The sequence below is a fragment of the Anomalospiza imberbis genome, chromosome 22, assembly GCF_031753505.1.
Source record: "Anomalospiza imberbis isolate Cuckoo-Finch-1a 21T00152 chromosome 22, ASM3175350v1, whole genome shotgun sequence".
Taxonomy (NCBI): domain Eukaryota; kingdom Metazoa; phylum Chordata; class Aves; order Passeriformes; family Viduidae; genus Anomalospiza; species Anomalospiza imberbis.
This window is the reverse complement of record NC_089702.1, coordinates 9,414,162-9,428,574: the sequence shown is the minus strand read 5'-3', so window position 1 is coordinate 9,428,574 and position 14,413 is coordinate 9,414,162. Positions and strand designations below refer to the sequence as shown.

General features: G+C 59.2%; 1 pseudogene; it reads right to left on the bottom strand.

Moving 5' to 3' along the window:
* Window positions 1-253: 253 nt before the first annotated feature.
* LOC137486474 (zinc finger protein 271-like) overlaps window positions 254-14,413 on the bottom strand; it is a 146,418-nt pseudogene continuing 132,258 nt past the window's right edge.

The window sequence follows — 14,413 nt, the reverse complement described above, 5'->3', positions numbered from 1 at the left end:
TGTTTGCCACGGACACCACCCTCTGGGGAAAAACCTTTTCCTGAGATCCAACCCAAGCCTACCCCGTCTCAGCTGCACCCGCTCCCAAGGCTATTGCCGTGGCCACCAGGGCTGGGACCAGCTGGGATGCTCAGTTTCCAAGGGCTGGGGTTCAGGAATGGGATTCCCCAATTTCCTGCTCCTGCTAAAACCGCGCTGCCTCTTGCTGCCCTCCCACCTCCCATGGAAAGCACAAAAGGCAAAGATCCCGGGCTGGGTTAAGAACAATTTACTGGGAACAGCAGCGAAATAAGGAACAAACAGGAACAGAAACAATATTGATAACAGAAGTGATAAGAAAAATTATTTACAAGGAAAACTCCAACACCACTGACTGGCTCTTCTTGACCATGTATTTCTTCCTCCCTGGAAAGGACTCCCTTCTCCTCAGAGAGAGAGTCCCTTTCCTGCCCCTGGCAATAACCTGAGGTGGGAGTGAATATAATGACAGGGCCATGGCCAGACCCTCATGTTCTTCAATCCCACATCATGTCATTGGGAGGGGTGGGAAAAGGAACAGATGTTTTTCCAGCATGGATCGCAGGGAACATGGATCACCAGGGCTCTTCCTAACATGGGTTCTCCCATGGGGGATGAAGCTGGAGCCGTGCACGAAGCTCTTCCTGCAGTTGGGGCACTCGCAGGGCTTTCCTTACTGGTGGCTCCGTTGGTGTCTGGTCAAGTGAGAGCTCTGAGTGAAGCTCTTCTCACACTGGGGACACTCAGAGGGCCTCTCCCCAGTGTGGATGTGCCTGTGCTTGACAAGGGTGGAGTTGTGCTTGAAGCCCTTCCTGCAGTCAGGGCAGCGGAAGGGCCTCTCCTCTGTGTGAATCCGCTGGTGCAGGAGGAGATGGGAACTGGTTGGAAACCTCTTCTGACACTCGGGACACACGTATGACTTCTCCCCAGTGTGGATCATTTGGTGGATGATCAGATAGGACTTCTGGCTGAACCCCTTCCCACTTTCCCCACACTTGTATGGCCTTTCTCCAGTGTGGATCCTCTGGTGGCAGATCAAGTGGGACTTCTGGCTGAAGCTCTTTCCACATTCCCCACACTCATGGGGCCGTTCCTTGGTGTGGATCCTCTGGTGCTGGATCAGGCTGAAGCTCTGGCTGAAGCTCATCCCACATTCCCCACATTCATAGGGCCTCTCTCTGGTGTGGATGCGCCGGTGACAAGCATGGAGTTGTGCATGAAGCTCTTCCTGCAGCCGGGGCAGTGGAAGGGCCTCTCCTCAGTGTGAATCCGCTGATGTACAAGGAGACTGGAGCTGGTCGAAAACCTCTTCTGACACTGGCGACACTCATAGGGTCTCTCCCCAGTGTGGATGTGTTGGTGGAGGATGAGTTTGGATCTGAAGCTGAAGCCCTTCCCACACTCCCCACACTCGTAGGGCCATTCCCCAGTGTGGATCGTCTGGTGCTGGATCAGGTGGGAGCTCTGCCTGAAGCTCTTTCCACACTCCAAGCACTTGTAGGGCTTCTCCCCATGGTGCTCATGGACCACCAGCTCTGAGCTCTGGCTGGAGCTGTGTCCACCTTCCTGGCACAGGATGGGTCTTTCCTCCTCAGAGCACCCCGGGCTGGGTTTGCAGCCCCTCCTTCTGTGGGACCTCCTGGGCTTTTCCTCCCCGTTGGATTCCTGTGCCATGAAGCCGCTCAAAATGGCTTCTTCCACGAGGTTCTGCCATGGGCATTTGTCCTTCCTGGTCTCCATCCTCAGCTCCTTGTCTGGGGGAGGAAGGACAAGGAGAGGATGGGATTTGCCTCCGTGCCAGAGGGAAGGGGAAGGAGATCCCCCCAGTGCGTCCCTGGCAGGACGGGGTCAGCAGTGGGGTTGTCCTGCAGCCAGGGGCTGTGCTGGGCTGGGAGATGGAGCAGGAGAGAGGGGGAAAGGGGCAGTGATTTCCTCCTCACCTGCCTGGGTGTCCCAGGGCATCTTCCTCTTCCTCACAGCCTTCTCCTCCATCTGGCAAAGGTCTGGGAATGGGAAATTCTGTTTTGGGAGGAAAACAAGGGATGAGCACATTGAGTTTTGTACTGGTTTGAAGGCAAACCAGGGGAGAGTCTAAGCCAGAATGACAATTGAATAAGAAAATTATGATCAAGGCAATGATACAGAAACACTGACTTAGACTGACAGAGTCAGGTTATAACCTGACACCCCGTTGCTCAGGGTTGTGGTAGCAGTCTGATGAAATGGTAGCTGCAGCCCTGTTGGAGTGATGAACGTGATTCTGTCAAAACTGTGATCCTGCAGAAGGGATCACCTGAAGGGTCTTGCTCTGAAGGTCCAGTGGTGGTTACGGAGCTCTTGTCCTCTGGAATCCAGTAGGCAAGGTGGTCCTGGTGTTGGAAGGGTGAGATTATATCCAGGTAGGAATGCTTGTTTCCTCCCCCTGGGCGGGATGATGTAATTTTATCAGTCCCGCAGTGACACTCAATGGCTCATTAACAGAAGATTGCCCCTGGAGGGCGTTATCAGGGCTGAGCCATGGAAGAGATAAAGAACACTGCCCCACCTGTTTATCACAGTTCATGAAGATGGTGACTGAAAACATACTTTTGGTTACATCTTACATTGTAACCTGAAACATTGAGGCAATCCCTGCTCGGGGCCGGGGTGAACACCACCCCCCTTTCCCAAACTGGCTCAGGTGTAAAACCCCCACCCTGGGAAGGCCACACACACAGGGGAAAATGTGACACTTGCCCTGCCCCAGTGGAGGTCTCTGTCCCTGTCCCTCCCTTGCCCTCCCCCCTTTTCTCTTTCTTTCCATCTCTCTCTCTACCTCACATTTACTGTTCAATAAAATCCACTTGGGATTTGGTCTTGTTAGCACCTTAACTGGGGCAGAGGCAACTCTCTAACAATTTTATTAACCAGACTGAGACATTATTTTGGCGCAGTGAGTTCAGGGCACTGTTGTCTGACCCCAAGTGCCTTTGACAACAGCATGGTTCCCTCCTCTCAGGAGGTTCTGGCTCTTTCTGGAGGAACTTTTGGAAACTTCAATGCAGCTTCCTCTGAGCTACTTTTGAGAGAATTTCTGAGGAAAATTACTATTGTGGGTGGCCAGTATAAAGAAAATATTTTGTTGTCCTTCTTTGAAAAGTTTGTTAAAATCACTGGAGGAAAGGGACCAAATGATACCAGCGAGACTGACAAGGATCATTCACCACAAGGTGAGGAACACAAGGCTGCCAAAAGTCCTACATGAAGCCCAGCTCAAGTGTCTAAATTCCCGAATAACTCCTGAATTCACAGGGTTGGGGGCTTTGCCAAATGTGAGAATCATTATTTTCTTCGTCCCTGTCACCTTTGTTACAGCTACACATAGCTTTCCCTTCCTTTTAATAATCTTTATTGGGCCAAATTTCCACTTTTGTTTTTTCAGAACCTGCAAGCAGCTGAGCTGGAGCTGTGCAGGAACCAATGAAACTTGGAATTGCAACAGAATTGCTTCTGTTGTTGGTTTATTAATGTCTGGGATTTATTTACGTTTCCATCACAATTGACTTGTGGGAAAATCAAATATTCATCAAGTATTTTATGCAGAGTTAAGTTTGATTTCTTATCTCTGTTGAAAAACTCAAAAAACTCAAACTTTTTTGTCCGGTCCCCAGAGATGCTCAAGGGGTCTCTGTGCCTCTTGCCCTAGGGGATGCTTGGGAGGAGCTTGGGGGGGGTTGTCCCTGTCCCTGTTACCCCAGGCCATTACCCAGGGTTGTCCCTTTCCCTGTCACCCCAGGCCATTCCCCAGGGAGTCTCCATCGTTCTCACCCCAGGGAATGCCTGGGGGGTCTCCCTCCCTCTCACCCCTGTGCCAGGAGGTGCTCGGGGCAGTCTCTGTCCCTCTCAGCCCAGGGGACGCTCGGGGTCTCTGTCCCTTCACCCTGGGGGATGCTCGGGGTGTCTCCATCCCTCTGGCCTCAGGGAATGCTTGTGCAGAGCTGGAGACCAGCGGCTCTGTGTCCCTCTCACCGCTGAGGGTGCTCGGGGCTGGGGCGGTGTCCGACCTTCTCATATCTGATATCCCTCCTCTGCCTGCCGGTACCGGGTGATCGCCACGTGGCACCCCCCAAGGTCCCTGCAGGGCCATTTCGGGCTCAGCTTTGGGGTCCTGCAAGATCCAAACATCCCCTGCCCTGCCAAACAACCCTGCCGGAGACCCCCCGATGGATTTGGGGCGAGCTCCCCCTCCCCGCTCCCCTGCGGTTCTGGGGGGCCGATGGGGGCGGAGCCGGGGGAGCCGCGGCCTGAGCGGGGGAACCGCGTGGGGTTGGCGTTGCTCCTCTTCCCGCTCCTCTTCCCGCTCCTCCTCCTTTGCTCCCGCTCCTCTTTTTCCCTTTCCTTTTCCTCCTCCTCTCTCCCTCCTCTCCCTCCCGCTCCTCCTCCGCTCCCAGCCCGGCCCGGGCGGTGCCGACACCCAAAAGCAGCTGCGCTCTGCCCTGGGGGGGTTCCAAAGCGGCCCCGCCCCGCCCGGCACTGGGAGCGCTACTGGGAGCACTGGGAACGATGGTGAGAGCACCGGGAAGGAGCTGGGAGCGCTCTCCCTCCCAGTACCGCCTTACTGGGAGCACTGGGAACGTTGGTGAGAGCACCGGGAAGGAGCTGGGAGCGCTCTCCCTCCCAGTACCCGCCTTACTGGGAGCACTGGGAACGGTGGCGAGAGCACCGGGAAGGAGCTGGGAGCGCTCTCCCTCCCAGTACCCGCCTTACTGGGAGCACTGGGAGGGAACTGGGAGCAAACAGCGCCCGGACGCGGCTGCATCCGCTGGGGGCGGGGCCAGACCAAGGGGCGGGGCTATGCAAATACGGCGGGAGCAGCGCGGGGTTTTCTCGGTCACGTGAGGGCTGGAGCGAGGCGGCGGCGTCGGTGAGAGGGGACAGGGACCGGGAATGGGGACAGGGAATGGGAATGGGGACAGGGACCGGGAATGGGGACAGGGAATGGGAATGGAGACAGGGACTGGGAATGGGGGCAGGGAATGGGAATGGGGACAGGGACAGGGAATGGGACCAGGAATGAGGACAGGGCCAGGGACCTGGAATGGCACTGGAAATTCGGTGCAGGGACCAGGAATGAGGTCCGGACTGGGATGGGAGCAGGACGGGAACGGGATAGGGGGAACATGGGAACAGGCGAGGGGAAGGGGAGTGACAGCAGGGAATGGGGCAGCCGCTGCAGGGGACATGAGGCGTCGGGATGGGGGCATATGGGGACAGTTCCAGGGCAGGGGGTCCTTGATCAGCTGCCCCAGAACCTCCACCAGGGTCTCCCAGTGCAACTGGAGCTGCTCAGCCTGGTGTCCCCTAAGCCCTGAGCAACCCCCAAGGCCCTCCCAGGAAACCTCAAGTCCCTTGGACCCAGCATCCCCCACACCCCTGCAAGACCCCCATGTCCCCATCCCCCCATCCTTGTCTTAGCTCAACGTCTTTATTTTTACCTGCTTTTAAGGGGTTTGAAAGGGCAAAGAGAAATGAAAAGAAAATCCAGGCCAAGAGGAGCCAGGAGGATGTGGAGCCCCCAGCCAGGCGTCTTCCCAACACGGATCAGCAGCACCACGGATCACCGGGGCTCTGCCCACCGGGGCTCACTGGGGATCATCCAGCACGGATCCTCCCGTGGGGGATAGAGCTGGAGCAGCGCACAGAGCTCTTCCCACACTGGGGGTACTCGCAGGGCTGCCCTTGGTGGTGCCTCTGTTGGTGCTGGGTCAAGGCTGAGTAGGGCCTGGGACATCACCAGGAGCGGGGCTGGGATGTGCTCTGGTGCCTGGGACATCACCAGGAGCGGGGCTGGGATGTGCTCTGGTGCCTGGGACATCACCAGGAGCGGGGCTGGGATGTGCTCTGGTGCCTGGGACATCACCAGGAGCGGGGCTGGGATGTGCTCTGGTGCCTGGGACATCACCAGGAGCGGGGCTGGGATGTGCTCTGGTGCCTGGGACATCACCAGGAGCGGGGCTGGGATGTGCTCTGGTGCCTGGGACATCACCAGGAGCGGGGCTGGGATGTGCTCTGGTGCCTGGGACATCACCAGGAGCGGGGCTGGGATGTGCTCTGGTGCCTGGGACACCACCAGGAGCGGGGCTGGCTGGGATGCTCTCCGGTGCCTGGGACATGACAAGGGGCGGTGTTGGCTGGGGTCTGTTTGGTGCCTGTGAAGTGCCAAGGGCAGTGTCCCAGCGGGGCAGCTCTCAGTGTCCCCAGCAGGTCACAGTGTCCAGTGCAGCCCGTGCCAGCGGTCACTGCGCACACGGGGCAGGCTGGGCTGGACGGGGGTCGGGGCAGAAACGCCACCCCCAGGACTGGGCTCTCCCCCTGCCTCTGGGGCCCAGCCCCTGCTGGGAGCGCCTTGGGCAGGGCACGGGGCTGCTGCTGGGCCAGGGGGACAGGCCTTGCCCCCTGCCAGCTTCCCGGGCCCCTCTGATGCCTGTCCCACGTCCCTGTGGCTCCTGTCCCCACCACTCCCCACCACCTTCGCTCCCTCCGTCAAAGCCCCACTCAACCTCTTCACGGTGACCTCTGGAAAGAAAGAAAGAATGAAGGAAAGGAAGTGTTGTCTGTTCACCCTGGCTGGATGCCAGGCACCCACCAAAGCTGCCTCTCACTCCCCTCCAGAGATGGCCAGGAGAGAGAAAACAGAAGGAAGGCTTCATGGGTTGAGTTAAGGACTGGGGCAGATCACTCAGCAAATGCCATCATGGGCAAAACATTTTCGAAATTAGAGATACTAGTGGAATTTATTGCTATCCAGATCAGGGCAGGATAGTGAGAAGTAAAATAAAGCTTTAAAAACACCTTCTGCCCATCCCTCCCTCCTTCCCAGCTCCACATCCTCCCCCAGTGGTTGCAGGGAGACAGGGAATGGGGGTTCTGGTCAGGTCATCACCTCCTGTTTCTCCTGCTGCTCGGGGAGAGGAGTCGTTCCCCTCCTGTGCTGGGGTCCCTCCCCAAGACACTTCTCCATGAACTTCTCTAAGATGAGTTCATCTCACGGAGAGCAGTTCTTGACAAACTGCTGCAGCGTGGCTCGCTCCTCCATGGGCTCACAAGTCCTAGCAGGACCCTGCTCCAGTGTGGGCTTCTCTCTCCAGGGGTTTCCAGGTCCCTGCCAGGTCCCTGCTCCAGCACAGGTTTCTCGTGGGGTCACAGCTCTGCTCAGGCATCCCCCTGCTCCGGCACAGGCTCCTCCAGGCGCTGCAGGTGCATCTCTGCTCTCCGTGCTCTCCATGGGCTGCAGGGGCCCAGCTGCCTCACCAGGGACTGCACCAGGGAATCTCAGGGCAATCAGCTCCAGCACCTGGAGCAGCTCCTGCCCCTCCTCCTGCCCTGCCCTGGAGTGTGCAGAGCTGTTCCTCTCGCATGTTCTCACCCTGCTCTTCCCTGCTCGCAGTTACATCTACACAATCACCCATTTTCTTTTTCTTAAATCTCTTATCCCAATGGCGTTACCACCATTTCTAACTGGGCCAGCCTTGGCTGGCGGCTGGTCCATCCTGGAGCTGGCTGGAATTGACTCTGTGGGACATGGAGGAGCAGCTGCTCTCATAGAAGGTGCTCCTAGAGCCCCTCCCTTACTAAAACTTGGCCATGCAAACCTAGTATAAGTATGGTGAGGTTTTTATTACCATTATTCTTATTATTTAAATTATCTCTATTTTTGCTATTTATAGTACAGTTATTATTATTACTAGTATTTTTTGTCTTTTTGACTCTATATTAATAGTGGCTAGAGTAGAACTGGAAACAAAGGTTCTTCATTGCAAGTAGCAGTTATAGTTTTGTCAGCCTCTTGCCCTGCCCTGTTCTCTGTCATTGCTGTGTTTGAAGCTGCTGCTGCCAGGGCTCCCCATTTCCCTGGTTTAGGAAATTCCATGCCATTGCTCACATGTCAGAAAGAGAGGGCTCATTCCATTCAAATGGATTGCCTGAGCTGTTCTAGTCCCTATGTTGGAAGCTTGTTTTCTAACATTGTTGACTTTCTCAGCTTCTGTCAGTATTTGTGATTTTATCACAAAATGTTCTCAGATGTGATTTTGCAAAATTCTCTAATCAGCTTTCAGTTTGTTCTTGGATTTCTTAACTGTGTGTCCAAACCAAAGGCAGCATTTTGTGTGGGACGCCTTCAGTCGGAGCTGGGATTGCCTCAGCAGCAGCTGGTTTTGCACATGTAAGCAGAACTAACAAAGATTCCGTGAGCTGAATATTCTGCCTCGTTTGGAACCAGCTGTGCCCGGCTCAGGGCAGCTGCACTGGGAGCTGCAGGTTGTGCCAGGGGCAGGCAATGGCCAGAGCCCCCAGCAAGGGGCCGGCAATGGGCACTGACCCTTTGCTGGGCAGGGGCTTGGGGCCCTGCGACGCCGGGTGGACAGTGCCCGGTACCCTGGGACTGTGGGAGCCAGGAGCTTCCTTTTGAAGGACACCTGTGCAAGCTCGCAGGGCCACGCATTTGTCATGCAGCCGAGGACGTTCAAGATGCCCTCCCCCCGGCAGCGGGAGGGGCGACACCTCGCCTGCAACGGGAAGCGAATTGGAAAGGAGACCGCCCTGCCCAAGCATTGGACCCCGCCATAGGCTTCCCCATGACAGAGAATCCGTGGAAGAGCCCAGCCGGCCAGGGGCCCTTTCCGACACAACCCGAAAAGCCTCATCGATCGGACAAGGAGGCGGCTGCGGAAAGAAGGAGGGCAAAGCAGCTGCGGAAACGCTGACAAGGGCCCCACGGCCATGGTGGCCCTGGGACAGCCGCCCGAGGATCGGGCACAGCAGAGGAGCGTGGGGGGTGCCACCACCCACCCGCAGACAACACTTCCCTTAGCCAGGCAATGGCAGGATGGGACCGCTGGGCTAGGGGTGGGCTTCACCCTTTCGCCCGGGGAACCCACCCGAGCGTGCAAGAAAGGTGCCACCGACTGTGCCACAGGCCACCGGCTTTCGCCCACCTCACGGCAGCCGGCTCTCCCTCCAGAAAAAGCCAGGGAACGGCACAACAAAAAGGCACATGGCGTGCCACAAGGACCCATGCTAGTCACGGGGGCCGCGGGCCCAGGGCGGGGTGGGGCGAGGCACGCGCCTCTCACTCCCCCACCCCCAACCCCACCAGCGTCTAACTCTCCCATACACACCTTTGCTTTTGTGGGCCCGCGCGCCTTCGTTGCGCGCTTCTCAGTGCCACAGCTTAAGGCCGCGAGAGAAAAAAAGCAATGGAGGCCGGGCGGGCGGCCCCCACACCACCTGCACGCCAGCGCGTCTTAAAAAGAAACAGACCCAGCTGGCAACCTGGCCCACTGGCAGAAGCAGCTCGATCCTCACACGACCGAGGAAGGGCAAGGTGCCGCCACCTCGCCCACGACACTTCAGGGGCTCTCTGTCAGGTTCCGGTCCATGCTAGGGTGGCCGGCCACCACGGCCGGCCTCTGCCCCTGAAAAATCTTGCCCACGACGCAGGTCCCCGGCTTAAGGCTGAGGAAGGGGGACAACTTCAACGACACACCCTGGTGGGATGGGGTGCTGCCACCCCAGCTCCACAGCTCATCAGGCCGCCTTGCCTGCCACCAATCCCCATGGGGGGCACCCCCCCTTCACTAAGCCAGCTACAGCCGGGCTGGAGCGAGACATGGCTCGTGGCTTCTCTCCACCTCGCCACAGCCAGCGAGCAGCTCGCATCGTATTTAGTCTCTCTCAGCTTCTCTCTCTCTCTCGCCTCTCAAACTGTACCCACTTCCCTGGGCAAGACGGGGGACCGGGAGGATGACACGGGACTTGTCCCGCATCAGCGGCACTTGTTTTGCCCTGATGGCAGCGCGCGCAGCCCTTCCTCGCCGCTTTGGACACAGGCACGGTAGAAGCCTGCGGGAATGCGACCCGTCACCTCGCTCCCATAGTATGGACAGACAAGTCTGAGGCCACAGACGCCTCCAAGAGGACTGATGGAACTCGACCGGGAAGGTGCGCCGCCGCAGGCCGGCCTCTGCGATGACATAGCTGGAGGCGGCTGAAAACAGCGACCCCTTGGTGAAGTTCCGGAGCCGGCCGCAACAACAGGTCTACCCAGTCCCTGCCGAAATTCACCTAAGTCCCGCCAGAGCGAGGTAGACCTGTTGTCCACCATCCACCACCTGCCGCCTGGGTGCCGCCACGAGCCTGGCAGCCCCGGAGCAGGGTAGACCTGTTGTCTGTGGGCCGGCCCGGAGCCGGGATAGACCTCTTGTCCGCCGCCCACTGTCCACCAACTGGGCACCACCGCAGGCCTGGCGGCCCTGGAGCCGAGTAGACCTGATGTCCGCGGGCCAGCCTGGAGCCAGGGTAGACCTGTTGTCTGCCGTCCACTGCCCACCGCTCCAAGCCTGGCGGCCCGGGAGCCAAGTAGACCTGATGTCTGCAGGCAGGCCCGGAGCCGGGGTAGACCTGTTGTGTGCCATCCACCACCCGCTGCCCGGGTGCCACCTTGAGTCCGGCAGCTCTGCAGCCTTGGGAAGCTCACAGCCTCGTTGTGCCTCGGAGCCAGAAGGCTGTAGCAGACCCGTCCCACCCAATAAACTGCCCACTTTCAGGACAAGCACATCTTTTTGCTGTGTCAAGTTATTTTTGGTTTTTGTTTGGGGCGGGAGAGGTGGGGTGTGGGGCTTGTGGTTCAGGTTCTTTCATTTTTGTTTTGGGTTCTTTGGGGTTTTTTGGGGGGTTTTTTTTGGTCAGATTGCCTTGATTTGGTTTGGTTTGGTTTTGGGGTTTTGGGTTTTATCCCCCCCCTACCCCGTTTCTTTTCTCCTTTCTTGAAAGAATGGCTCTTCTATTTGCTTGGTACAAGAAACTCATCCAGAAAAGAAATTTTCTTGGCAAATTTTATTTTGTTTCCTTTAGCATCCAGAGCACCCCCTGACTGAGCTGATGGGCTATCCGTGCCCTGTGCTCAGCCTGCTGACATGCCAAACTGTCAAAACAGCCTCCCTGTGCATCCCCCTTCCCCCCCCGCCTGGGACTCTACACAGCCCTCCCCCTCAAGACGGAATCTCAGTGGGGCCAGCGGGGGAGGGAAGCATGCAGCCGCCGGCCCCTGATGCGGCTTGCTCCGCCCCACCCCGCCCCGCCTGCCCATAGAGATGGCGGTGGGGCAGCTGCCACTGGCAGCGCCGCCAGCAAAGCGGGCGGCTGCTTTTGGGCCAGTTCTTTCATGGTCCGCAGAGGTCCTCGAGCCCCGGCAGGGGTCTGGGGGGCCACGGGGGCTCAGTGCCGAGGCGCCTGGGGCCGGCACGAAGCCACCAGCGTTTGGCCATCGTTCACACAGACAGAGAGAGACAGACACTGACACACACGCCTACTCCACACACACTCCAATGCCACCCCCTCAGACACCACACCCACCGCCAGCCACCGCCCCCCCCTGCCCCGCCCCGTGCCGCTCCCTCCCTTTCTCCCTGTCCACGTCCCTGCCCCTGCCGCTGGCGCTGGCCTCGTCTGTCGCAGCTGCCCCGCCCTCCCCCATCAGACTCCCTGCTGCCGCCTGCAGACTTTTCCTGCCCCTACCCAGTCTCTCATCAGCCAGTTCACACAGCGGCAGCAGCGGGAGGGAGGGCCGGGAGTGGGCCGACACCAAGGCAGCCAGGGCCTTTGGCCAGCAGGGCGAGGGCCTGCTGCAGAGGCAGGGCGGGCATGGTGAGCGCCGTCCCTTTTCGAAGAAGCTTTCTCTTTGCCTCTCACTGAGCCTTCTGGTTTGATGGCCTTTCTTCCTTGCTGCTCAGCCCCGGCCCCGGCCGAGCCTGCGTCAGGACGGCAGCAGGGCGTGCGGCTGAAGGGAGTGAGGGAGGCAGAAATCGAGGTGGGAGCCGGGCTGCTGTGTCTTCGGGCACGGAGGAGACGGCAGGAACGCCGCCAGCTCCTAAAGACTCTCTCCTTCCCTCTCGGGGATACTTGGGGCAGCGGGATGCGGGCAGGATGTCAGCAGGGGCATGCACCCAGTGGGACCAAAAGCGGGCTGCCTTCACCTCCCAGCTCTCGGGGGGAAAGAGTGCGTGTGAGGGGGTGCGTGTGCCCCCCAGAGCGGGGGGCAAGTGGCACACGTATACAGGCCTGCCGGAAGCGTGGGCCGCCTGCCTTACACAAGATTGCAGGCCGGCACAGGGCCACGGAGGGGCGCGTCGGATCGAGGACAACAGGTCTACCCTGGCACGCGGCAACTGGAGGCTGTCGGGGCCAAGACAACAGATCTACCCACGGGCTCGGCGGCTGGAGGCTAAGGCCAGCCAGGACAACAGGTCTACCCCAGCGCTGGGCGGAGGTAAGCCAAGTTGGGGCCGAGAAAACAGGTCTACCCAAGGGCTTGGTGGCCGGAGGCTGTGTCGGGGCCAGGACAACAGGTCTACCCCAGTGCTGGGCGGTGGTAAGCAAAGTTGCGGCCGGGTGAACAGGTCTATCCCAGCACTGGGCGGCCAGAGGCCATGGCCAGGCAGGGCAACATGTCTACCCCAGTGCTGGGTGGCTGGAGGCCAAGGGGCAGAGCGGGTCTTCCTGCTCTCCCTTCGCTAGGGGGACCAAGTCCAGTTCAGCAACCCGGTCTACCCACCACCCGTCAGGAAGGGCAGGCGCAGGCCGGGCCGCCTCGCGCTATCTGCCCTATTGGCAACCCCTTGCGCCTAGCATGCCGCCTGCGGATGCGCTACTGTGGCCGCCACGCGCGACCACCCGGCCCAGCCCCCAGGGCACCAGGTCTACCACCATGCCAGGAGACGGCAGCGACAGCAGACGGACTCCCTCCCGCCATGCCCACGCGCGGTCTGGGAAAACCCGCCGCCACCGCATGCGCGGCCAAGCCCCTGCCCCACGTGTCAGGCCTGGGAGCCGTGTGGAGAGAAGTTGAGGCCGTGTGGCCTGGCGGGGCCTCTCTCGCGCGCCCAGAGTGCGCCACTGGTGGCACGCGGCCCTTCGCTCGGTGCCTGGCCCCCGGACTCCGTGTATCGGGCCTGGGGCCCGCGCGGAGGAGAGCGCAAAGGCGGACCGCGTTGGCGCGGGTGCCCGTGCAACCGGGGCCCCCTGTTGGCCCCGGCCCGCCAAGAGAGACTTCAGAGGAGGAGGAGGAAGAAGGCGGACCACACCCGCGCACGCTAGACGGAGCGGCGGGCCGGCCGCTCGTGCGAGCGAGCAAGCAAGTGACAAAAGCTTGTGTCGAGGGCTGATTCTCAATAGATCACAGCAAGGGAGCCGCTCTGCTACGTACAAAACCCTGACCCAGAATCAGGTTGTCTATGAATGATTTAGCGCCGGGTGCCTCACGATCACACAGTACGCGACGGGGGAGAGGCCACAGACGCCTCCAAGAGGACTGATGGAACTCGACCGGGAAGGTGCGCCGCCGCAGGCCGGCCTCTGCGATGACATAGCTGGAGGCGGCTGAAAACAGCGACCCCTTGGTGAAGTTCCGGAGCCGGCCGCAACAACAGGTCTACCCAGTCCCTGCCGAAATTCACCTAAGTCCCGCCAGAGCGAGGTAGACCTGTTGTCCACCATCCACCACCTGCCGCCTGGGTGCCGCCACGAGCCTGGCAGCCCCGGAGCAGGGTAGACCTGTTGTCTGTGGGCCGGCCCGGAGCCGGGATAGACCTCTTGTCCGCCGCCCACTGTCCACCAACTGGGCACCACCGCAGGCCTGGCGGCCCTGGAGCCGAGTAGACCTGATGTCCGCGGGCCAGCCTGGAGCCAGGGTAGACCTGTTGTCTGCCGTCCACTGCCCACCGCTCCAAGCCTGGCGGCCCGGGAGCCAAGTAGACCTGATGTCTGCAGGCAGGCCCGGAGCCGGGGTAGACCTGTTGTGTGCCATCCACCACCCGCTGCCCGGGTGCCACCTTGAGTCCGGCAGCTCTGCAGCCTTGGGAAGCTCACAGCCTCGTTGTGCCTCGGAGCCAGAAGGCTGTAGCAGACCCGTCCCACCCAATAAACTGCCCACTTTCAGGACAAGCACATCTTTTTGCTGTGTCAAGTTATTTTTGGTTTTTGTTTGGGGCGGGAGAGGTGGGGTGTGGGGCTTGTGGTTCAGGTTCTTTCATTTTTGTTTTGGGTTCTTTGGGGTTTTTTGGGGGGTTTTTTTTGGTCAGATTGCCTTGATTTGGTTTGGTTTGGTTTTGGGGTTTTGGGTTTTATCCCCCCCCTACCCCGTTTCTTTTCTCCTTTCTTGAAAGAATGGCTCTTCTATTTGCTTGGTACAAGAAACTCATCCAGAAAAGAAATTTTCTTGGCAAATTTTATTTTGTTTCCTTTAGCATCCAGAGCACCCCCTGACTGAGCTGATGGGCTATCCGTGCCCTGTGCTCAGCCTGCTGACATGCCAAACTGTCAAAACAGCCTCCCTGTGCATCCCCCTTCCCCCCCCGCC